At 39.4% G+C, this 11,461-nt stretch overlaps 1 protein-coding gene across 1 annotated transcript in view; it reads left to right on the top strand.

Annotated features, from left to right (window-relative positions):
• Positions 1-202: 202 nt before the first annotated feature.
• Positions 203-11,461, top strand: part of Lar (tyrosine-protein phosphatase Lar) — a 464,266-nt gene continuing 453,007 nt past the window's right edge. The window contains exon 1 of the mRNA XM_069133249.1: positions 203-411. The gene's annotated coding sequence lies outside the window, so the exon portion shown is untranslated. The remainder of the gene's footprint in view (positions 412-11,461) is intronic.

The raw sequence follows: 11,461 nt of genomic DNA, 5'->3' as shown, positions 1-11,461 counted from the left end.
CCCCCCTCCCCCCCTGCTCCAGCGCCACCCTCTAACCTCCCCCTCCGCCCCTCACCCGTTACCCACATCAGGAATATAACATGCAGTGAAGAGAACTTGACGGGGAGCGGCGAGGGGGGGGTGGAGGGTGCGACGAAGGCGTCTGCGCGGAAGCCGTAGCCGTTAGAGGGTTGATTTTGGCTCAGTCAGACCCTGACTTTTGGAAGGGGTGCTGCGCGTTCGCGAGGAGATAAAGTCAACGTGCGTTTCTCCGATTGCTCGTACCGATCTCGTTGGAATCGCCAACGTCAGCATTATTCGAGGGTTGTTTTCCCGACCTTGATACGACCCCGTTCGACGATTATCGGCTCACGCTGTGCGAAAGCTGTTCGAGAGGGGATCGAGCCTGTTTGATTCAGGGCACCCGCTGAGGTTAGGAATCGTAGAGAATAAGAGGGTTTTTCAGGCGCCCAAGAAACGAAGGAAAAAGAATTTTTCTCATATCAGTCGACAAGTGCGTTTTTGTGTAATCAGTTAGTTAGTTGAATTTGTGATTGTTGGTTGTTGTGCTGATTGTATAGTCAACGCGCTGACGCACCGTCTAGGATATTACACGTATTTGTGAAAAGTGATTACTTACGCTCGTCGAGGTATTGAGCTTCGGAAACATGTGCTGATTTTTTAAAGGATTCTACCCAACCGCCGGCATTGGTGAGTGGCGATTTACGATAATTCTTTTTTTTTTTTTTCTTCGCTTCCAAGTCGTTGTTGGGTTGTACTTTTGAGAATTCTTAACGGTTGGGCTTATCGATCCCACGTGTCACGGCTCGCTGGACTTTCGCGTTACTTCAAAACTACTGCCTGAATATGCAGGAGGTTGCCTAATCGCCTTACGCGGTCCGACTTGGCCACTCGCTGATCGTTTGTGTAGTACAGTTGATCCTTTCAGACGTGAGCTTAGCTACGATTCTGCAACTTTCTCGAAGTATAACGTGACTTCGTGAAGTTTACTTTCTCACACATCAAACAAGCGTGAGACCCTTCTCGAATCAAAAATTTCAATCCAATTAAACTCTACCATCTAATCTTGCGCTCCAAATTTTTCGCGATCGGTAAGATTGAGTGCTCGGAGAGCTACGGTCCGAAGGTAACAAATCGACCGTGAGAACAACGAACCAAAAGTACACTTAGCGTTTTTATAGTCTGATTTGAGTTTTAATATGGGCTAATTGCGGTGCTCAAGTTCATTAACTTCGAAGGGAACTTGTACAATTCATCTCGAGTCACTGCGGGCCGTTGTGTATACCTATACCTGAAATTAAGTGCGAGAACAAAAGAAGAGAAAGAGGGAAAAAATGAAAGGTAAGAAGATGGGAAAAAGTTGAAAAGATACGATAAAGTACTCGCTTACCGTGATATTATCGAACTCGTGGAAAAGCCTACACGTACTGCGAGGATCCGTTCGTGCGGTATGATGGTGTATCACCATATATACGTGTGCACCACCGTTTACGTATACTTATGGGGCAGAAATCCTACTTCATATTTAACTCGTGCACGATGTATATGATGGATTCCGCGCCAACTCAACTCGTCCTGCACCTCCACCATGTTCGGATCCTGCTTCCAATTAGCACGTTGCGAAACATATCAAAAAGACAGCTTGCGCAAGCTTTCAGACTTGCCTAACGGTTGATTATTGATTTAGAGGCACATCTGTTTGTAAACAGGAGCACTTTGTATGAAATTTATGCAGTGGATTGTCTGAATGTGGACGATGTTTCAGACCTTTGTTGGTTCGGTTCAAGTTGGTCAGACCTTTCCTTGATCCCATTTCAAAGTGGCAAACGTTTGAATTTTCAAATACTCTCGATCTCATGAAGATCGTTCATCGATCTTTGTAATGTAATTTCATTCCGTTGAAATTTCGTTTGACACATTTTTTCAAGACCTTCAATGATCAATGAGTCGGTGATACGAGCTTTTGTAATTCGGATTCGAGATACATCGTTAAATTTGACGATACATGAAAACGGTACACTGTACTTATCTCAACGATGTTTCAATAAGCATTTTATAAAATACCCAAGACTGTGTTTTGCTTCAAGTTGTTTTATCTAATCACTGAACTTCATTGTTCAGAATATGTTCCAACCCAACTGTTAGACCCTTGTTGGTGGTAAAAGATTGAGAAGAACGGCAGCGTTTCAAAGCATCAAATCAATCATCAACAACCAGATATCGAAGAAATCTGAAACACTTCCGGATGCTTCTCGGATAACCCGCGGCTTACAAATAGGAAGAAGAAATCTGAGATGGCGTGTTTCAGCGGCGGATCGGCGAGTTGGCTTGGAATCCTCCATGTACATGCTTATCCGCGAATTCGCACGAGGCAAGACAAATCGTTACACTTTTATGCAGAGCTGCGGCATGACGGGGCTGCAGGTCAGAGGGGTACGGATGCACTTGTGTTAGACTTACATCCAGTGCTTGATGCACACACACAAACATACATTGTATGCGAGAAGTTCTACTGAATTTTATGGCTTTGAGGTAGAAGAGCCGCAGAAGCGGCGAGGCCACATAGCTTTAGTGTGAGAGTTCGTTTAAGTATACTTAATGGCTCTTTTCCTCAACTTATTAAGCCGGTTCCGTTGGTATAATTTCGTGAAATATCTGTCGAGGACACGGGGATTGGGCGCGTGTGTCGGTGTCGTTGTCCGGAAGGCCGGAACAGCTTGAGATATACGAAGGTGCCCGCCTAGCTTCGAAATAGTTTCTCTGCGGCGAGCGAGTTTACGACAAATGATTACTACGTGCAGCGCTGCGCGGTGAGGGGTGCTCTTATGGCTGTATGTTAAGCAGCGCGAAATAAAATTCACATCAACTATAAAACTTGCGAGCACCAATTGCGAGAGAGGATGAAAACCGCGCGGCCGAGTTGACTTGAAGGTAATTTTGCGAGGGTTTACCTTCGCACAAAAGACGACACGGTGTCAGCCTGAGAATGAAACGCTTACGAAATACCGAACTTGACTGAGGAATTTTATTTATTCGATTTCCCCGCCACTTATTTCTTTGGCTTTCGCAAATTGTTTTACACGGGAATAACAGCCACCCTCAAGTATTTTCCAAGATAAACAGCATCACTCGACTCCCCTCTAAGAATTCCCCATCGTGAGCTTACGCAATTTCTGTTTGGTTCTCCATTATTTTTAAATATTTCTAGCCGTAAAAGTGTAGAGTTTATGTAGTTGTAATTGTATTGGTAACCTTTTTCGTTTTCGACTGTATACGGGATGGCCGTAAACTAGTTCAAAATAATTACAACACCGATTGTCCAAGATTACTGTCCGTATGGTAGTCCAAGTAAACGTGAACAAGGTTTGATCCTGAGCCCCACCGAATTGGTCGCAGATTTATTTTCTATTTCTACACTGTCAAATATACATTTTCTAATGTGTGTAGATTTTTTCCACGTGCCCTTTAGGAGTAGGTATTTTAGATCTCATCTTTCATAACTCGAAAACTGTACATTTGGAAGAAAAATTGTTGAGAGGAAAATATCGTGATTCTTTCTGAATTGGTTGAAAATAATTTCTTCAAAATTGTCTGCAAATCGTAATTCAAATTTTTCGAGATCGCAGTTTTGCAGAAAAATCGATTTTTGTGCGCCTTTCGTTGAAAACGATGACTTACGACTTCCGGAAAATTCTGAAATAATTATTTTAGTGCGTATTGCGAAATCGCTGAAAAATAACGAAGTTCAATCTTTCCGATTTCAATGAACAATTACTTGGCGACGCGATGCATTAAAAATCTCAATTTCAAATCATTGGAGTGAGTTCCAAACAGGCGTCAAAATTTTCCACGAGGCTGGAATGGTTTTCAGTTTAAATTGATGTGAACAATTGACAGTTAAAAATTGAGAAAAAGTATGAGTTTCTGTATATTTTAAATACCCAATCAAATTATGTTCAGAAATACTTGACTCTTTAACATGGTTCTTTTGTTTCGATGCTCCATTAAATTGCAATTGAGTTTCTTTTTGCATTCTCGATCAATGCCTTAATCGCACCATTATTCTTGTAAAGAAACCATACACTTACTAACTTTCGACAATAATTGAGTATTTTTATCGTATATAGTGTTATGAAGGGTAATTCGTTATTTAGCAACGCGAGACTCGCTGAACATAATAATTACAATAACGATCTACTAAATCCTTGTTAAATTGACGTTCGATGCAACGACGTCTATCACGAACACCTCTCTCTCTCTCTCTCTCTCTAAAACGTCACTGAGGCTTCCAGATTCAACAGTGACAGTTACCGAGTAATTCGAAGATTATTGCAAATAACAGTGATAGGACGTTTTCTGTGAATAAACACCTATTTGTGGCTGAATCACAGTGTCGTTCAACTGATTTATAGCTCAAAATAAAAATAACTTTAGTGCCACGTTATTTTATAATCTAACCAACAGCGTAATTTTTATATTATCGAATATTGAATGGACTTTATCCCGCTACTCTATATTTCTCGCGAACTATGCCGTACCTTGATAGTTGGGCGTCAGTTGGATCGTACAATATTTTATTGGCTGATTTTAGCATCGACTATAATTAATCGAAGACTCTAGTTTTTCCAATCTACTTGAGCGAATTTTACTCCAATATTAGTCTTCCGTGGAGAGTGCTCGGATCCAAGTGAATTCAGATCGTTGCGATCTGTTTGATCGCGTCTCACACAAGGCGATTCAGTCACTTGTATTGTTAATTGATTTTAAACGAATTTATCGGTCCAGTTATGAGATTTGACATTTCCGTTTGAGGAAAGGAATGATGCATGCATTCCGACTTTGCTTACAAATATCGTTATATCTCTAAACCTATTGATCCGGATGTAACGAAAAATACCCCAAAATCTGGCCAGACGATGTAGCTATACACCGGAACAAAAATCATCAAAATTGGTTCAGCAGATCTGAAGATACACTCGAACATACAGACAGACAGACAGACGGAAAGACGTTGAGTTTTATGTATGCAGAGACGAGAAGAGAGGTGAAAATGAAGAATGTAGGGACCAAAAACAAAAACAAAAACAAAAAAAAAACACTGATTTACAACAAACAGGTGAGTGAAGCAAAAGAATCTTTTCTATCAATATCAAGTAAAGAAAGACAAGCAAGTTGAACGACGGAAAAACGGAAAACTACAAATGAAATTGCAAAGACGATTCGGAGCATCTGTGCTAGTTTGTTCGAAATTGCAAAAAAAAAAAAAAAAAAATAGTATCCTCGGAATTCTACTTTTCACTGCGGATCTTACACTTGTCGAGTGTCGGTGAAAGCACAGCTCGAAAACTCGCGGAGGAATCGGAGTCGGTGAGCTTTTTCATTGCACGAGTTTGGCTGGCTTATCTCCGTTTATTCAAACTCTGTCACACGATGGTTTGCAGGCTTTATATCAGGGGTTAATTTTAAGCTGGTTATTTCCCCGCAATCTATCTTGACTGCTTGCAGTTATAAAGAATACAAAAAGAATGTAACTGGAAATAATTTACAATAATATATTATTTCTCACCATCTTCTCGTTCATCCAGGTGCTATTGGCGGTGATTGGCTGTCCCGGTTTTCACTTCTATTCCATTTCGACGTCTCCCTTCAGGCATCCGTGTTGCCTGCTCGCAAGCATCGAGCTTTTCCTTGCTTACAGCTGCAGTTGGAATGACATTTGGTCCCACTTTAACTTATGATAAACTCACTGGTTGGCGCTCTCGTGTAACGAGTAGCGTTCATTTGCGTTTAAGTTTATCGTTGATACAGGTATGAAAGCATGGCTTTTCAGCGATTTCAGGGTTTGACGAAAAACTTTGTACCGAACTGCGAATGCAAAGGTTTTGCGCGACGAGAAAGATGGTCAGTTATTACCGAGCGCTGCACACGCGCGTTGTGTAATTTAAATAACACCAAGGTTTTATCACGTCTTCCTTCTCTCAAATATTCGACAAGACTGACGAACTCAGGCGCGGAACAAGAATCAGTCATTACCTGTCGCTCTGGACACATTACACCGCAATGTAAACACAAACAGTCTAGGTTCGACATATCGTCCTTGTATACAACAGAGATTAGTATTTGCACATACGCCTTTATATACATACGGAACCACCATAAAGATGTGTAAATAAAATGAGGGTGTAAATATGAAACATTACAAAATGTACGTAAGTGTAAGTTTAAGGGGGAATATCGGTGTGAAAAAAAAAATCGATTTTTTTTTTTTTTTTGCTTAAATAGATAGTTTTGACCTTTAAGAATATGCCTACAAATTTTAAAAACAATATTCGGCTTAGAAGTATTCGAAATTGGCACCAAGCGTCGACGCTTGTTTTATAACCACATTTAAGTTACATCATTCAATTTTATCCTCTCGAAAGTTTGAGCGCGTTTTTCTCGAAACCATATTTTTTGACCTAGTTGACAGCATAACTCTGTCAAATTTTGTCCAATCGACTTCATTCAAAAAGCATTCTCTTCAGAAAACTTATCGCTATCGTCGCATCGTAGAGTTTTTTTTTAAATTGTTCACTTTTTTTTATTCATAATTTACTGCAAATTTTTTGTGTAACATTCGATTTTTTTTTTTAAATGGCCGCCATTTTTTTTCAAATCAAAATTTTCAAATTTCCTGCGATGCTGCGATATCTATACTATTATAATTTCATAATCTTTTTGAATTTTTGAGTTCAGATGCTTGCTGTGGCACTTATGTAGTCAACCGTCGGAAAGCTTTTTTTTTTTGAGATGCCATTTTGCGACCGCTTCTCTGCTTTATAAAATGTACTAAAAATAAAAAAAAAAATTTCCTTGTATACTTCAATGCTTCAATAATAAATACACAAAATCCCAAATAATTCGATCAAGCCGTTTTTCAAAAAAAATTCCCAAAAAATACCTCATTTTTCAGCCTGTCACACTGATATTCCCCCTTAATAGGTTAAACTTATTTTTCATATAAAATGATATCAATTATCTGTAGTCCTCTTGTCTTCAAGTCACACAGCTCAATTTACTCCTCTCGCTTCTCGTTACGCATTAATTATTTTGAATCCTGACAGAGTTCCTCAATTTTTTGTTTAACAATTTATTATTCTCGACAGGTCTCGCAGCTTCAACTCACTCTTCGTATCAAATATTCAATTTATGGAAAGAACGAGAAATTTAGAAGACTTCGGCAAGTGTTGAATCATAGACTCATCGATTTGCGAGTTAGTTGACCAGAGGCTGCTGGCCGATTAACCAGAAATTCTCTCACCTCTTTACTTCTCATTCGCACCCAGTGGATGAACGTTACACAATTCTGGAATATATAGCGCTGGGTTTGAATTTCGAATTTCGTTATCTGTAGTGTATTGCCTGTTACAGCTTATCGGCTCTATTTAACGACTCCACATTACCATGGTACTCAGGTTATGCAATCGCATTCGTTTTGGAGTTTGGCACGATGCACACGTAATGCGTGGCATGACGTTTTGGGTGATATCCGTGCTCTTGCCAATCGTTTGTTCCTTGTTTTTCGGATAGAGTTGACCTCTGTCAAAACGCCGTATCACTAAATTTGTCCGATCGCCGGTTTGATTTTCATTGCGGATCGGAATCAAATAGAACGTTACCACCTTGTAGTCAGAGGTGATGAATCAACATGAGATGGTGCGACTGGTCAGTGCAATCTCAATGATACTGATCTCATTAATAGAATTTGAAAATGAGCGATGCAGCGATGAGTTTGGTTATTGGGGTTATTGTTTAGTTTGCCCCTTTTAACTAAATCACACGATAATTACCGATCATCGCGCAAACGATCGTTCATATCTCGCTACTGTTTTTCACAGTATCCAATCGTAAAATGTTCCACTTGTCATCGACAATTAGTAATTATTTAAATAATACCGCAATGAGACGTCTTATCCCGGATCAGAGTGACAATTCTTTTAATTGCTTATATCAATAGTGATTACGACTCAATATGTGAAGTTCAGTGCTTCCTATTTCACTGAATCAAGCTTACCTCACATTCAGAAGCCGGCTTTCGCAAAAATCTTGTTAGTTTGATTTATTGTTATCGAATTGTTATTAAATTGATGAATAGCTGAGCACCTTCCTCTCATACCCCGAGGACACATCTAGATGCCCTTTTTGGGCTAGTATTGGTTTTTACGGAACTTTTGATGCTATTCTATATTTTATGCAAGTAATGATTCTAGATAATCTCATGTTAATTACTCAAATTTCAACAACTTTTGCCACTGCTTTTTGACCACATTCATTTGTTATTATAAAACTATTGATCTTGCATTATTTGTTTAATATTATCGGAATAATTGACTTCATTGCTTTCTCTCGTCATCTAGAATGTTTTACGACTTTCTATGAGATTCTTGGATGTTCGGTGTTTTTGACTGTTGCGATTTGTTTCAAGAAACTTCTACACGCTTTTATCACTTTCTATATCTTGTTATACACACTGTATGTACATAGAAAAGCTTCTAGGACACCTTGTATAATATACGTATTTTTTGAAACAATGATAAGAAAATGAAATCATAATTTGGCTTTCTGACATTCTTCACTAACTTACAACTCGACATTTTCCGAATCGGTAAATCATCGCCCAGCGCAGCCAGACGTTGTTTGGTCTACTTGAACGAACGGATACAGTTTCTGAATATTGCAATCTTCCATTATTTTCAATATAATTTTTCATACATTAATCACCACTAAAGATCATTCACGCAAACAATAACGATTTACGTTTCGTGCCATGCCGCGTGTTCGATTCTTCAACAAACAAATTATAAGCGCTTTATACCGACAGTGGTTTCTGCCTGGATTAATATTTGCTATTTCGCATTGAGATTACAGATATTCGATCAAATTCAATTGGAAACCTGCGCGTGCTATCTGTAGACCCAGCGTTCAGCTGGGCTACCTCCCTTTACCGTATTGTAGCAGGTGTTACGGAATGCAGTGTAGGCGTCATGTCCGATTTCCACGCGGTCATCCCGATGCTTACGCTTCTATTAAACGCAATTTGTCGGCCTCTCGTCATCGCGAAAAATGGGTTACACTATCCCCCGGTACCGTTTTGAATAAACAGAAAATCGCAAGACTTTGTTCAATAGCGTTTTTCGCTGGCTGCGGTCGGCGCGAAAAACGCTGAAAGTTTTTATCATGAACGTTATTAACGCGAATAGTGAATACAAAATTTTATTTTACCGTTCAACATAATCGAACAAATCTCCAGACCTTAACGAAAGGAAACACTTCTGCTGATTAGAAGTTGAAAATTAGTGTCAGCGATGGAATAACTCTTTCACTCAGGGGCTGGAGGGGGTTTAGTTTCACTGTGACGATCTGTGACAGGGAGGGGGGAGGGGGAGGGATGTATTTGTAATGTCACGCCACCCTTTTTTATGCATATATATTTGTTTTTTGATCGGACAACTAACGTTATCCGTCATATCATTAACAAATTGTTAATTGTATGAGGGGAGGGGGTTGGATGTGTTACGATGAAGTAGATCACATATCACATCGTGCTGAGAGGGAGGTAAACTACATGATGATGTACGACGTTGTGAGAGTCGAATAGTACCGTCAAAAGCCGGACGCGGCGTTTAAGACAACGATCATGTACGAGACGAAATTCGCTGTAACCTGAGGACTCTACGAGAAAACGCCGAAGGAAAACGTTGATTCAATACCTCGCAGTCCTTATTTCCATTATTCTTTGACGATTTTTACAAATAAGGAAAAGTGAAAAGCCATCTGCGAGAGTGAAAACTGCTAAACCGACTTCAACATCGATAAACAGAACCAAAGTTAAGTAAAACAAAAAGAACAACTGATAAACGGTGGTTTGAAGAAGAATAATAGCCATAGACGCATTGGGATAAAAAGAAAAACAAAACATCTTACAGTGAACGTTTTATGCATGAAAGGCGTGTTTTAATCTTGCGAATGAATGGATAGACGAATGAATGATTTATATTTACAATTTTTATTTCTACAATTACGCGCCGCTTATTTATTTATTTATCAAAATGAACGAACGTGTCTTTATGTCTCATGTACACCTCGTCTGCACGATTCAGCAGATTTTTAATTCATAATAAATGTTTCATACACATTACTTTTGATATTACTCGAATCCATGATTCATTAATTGTAAGTATATCTAAATTGTTAAATTAAATCATCACGATGTGGGGGGTCTAAAGGGCCGAAAACACCATGACCATGGATGATAGAGGTAAGAAGGATTATCTCCGTGTATAGAAAACGTCCATAAAGCAGAGAGAAATTAAGATGGCGTTGCCGCAGCAAAAGTTTCACAATGTACCAATTAAATTGAACCCGATTGGACCCGGATTTCTAGGCCCCAATCACATTGTTTCCCCTTATGAGTGCCGTTCTGGTGACTCGTTGAACTACTTTTTCCTGCTTTTTGGTAGACCCTTTTTCAGTTGATAACCTGTCTGAGATACTTCTCCTTGCCTCTACCCTCCACAACCGCGACGTAATACTTGAATGGCCTCCAAGATCTTTTGTCAAGCGTCGTCTGGTCTCCTTTTTACCTCTTTCACTCACGGAATCCACTACAGTGGAAAATTTTTTTCTTCTTTTCTTTGTCATGTTTTCTTACATTTCATTCAAAATTTCTAATATTTTTTTTTTTTTACATTTTCAGGTAACTGAATTGCGTGACTGAAAGGGTTAAGATAGTCAGACTCCTGTTTAACGCAGTAAAATACTTTGACCTTTCTATCGAAATCAAGGCGTTCTTACAGATGTTACTTTAGACACAATGGAAATGTGTTTCCAAGTTTCACTTCACGGATATCCTTTGCCGAGCACATGTCTATCATGGCAGTGAGTGGAAATTCCGCGTGCCTGCAGTATTTTTATTTCGTTTACCCGTGTATGTCTCGTCTTTTTCCACCCTCTTTTCCTTTATTTTTCATACAATACCACCTCAAGAATGCAACATAATAAACATTTTCACGCGGTTCACGTCAGTTAAATTTCATGCGTCCAGCCTGAGAAAATCTTCGACAAAAATTTATCAACTTTAGACTTCACTGAACCAATTCGCTTATCGTTATCTCGACTCCTTTATTCGGAAGAAGGAGCGTCCTCGTTACCATTGAGGCGAAGTAAATCAGTCGCGAATCGACAAATCTTACCCCGCTCTGCTCAACAATCGTTACCCTCTCATTGGCGATTTCATTCTTCGCTTAATTAAATTTATGTAAGTTGGTTTGTTCAATTTCTCCAATTAAGCGATGCCCCAAAACTGCGTACATTCGATTTCAAGAAATTCTCCACGACGCGAGGCTCCCTGATGAAAGGTAGCTATTTTTCATTCCGGTCTACGATAATGATGCTTAATTCTGTGCCACGGTTACGCTGTAAT

The sequence above is a fragment of the Neodiprion pinetum genome, chromosome 2 (genome assembly GCF_021155775.2).
Source record: "Neodiprion pinetum isolate iyNeoPine1 chromosome 2, iyNeoPine1.2, whole genome shotgun sequence".
NCBI lineage: Eukaryota > Metazoa > Arthropoda > Insecta > Hymenoptera > Diprionidae > Neodiprion > Neodiprion pinetum.
The sequence above is the reverse complement of the archived record's forward strand: the minus strand, read 5'-3'. Positions and strand labels throughout refer to the sequence as shown.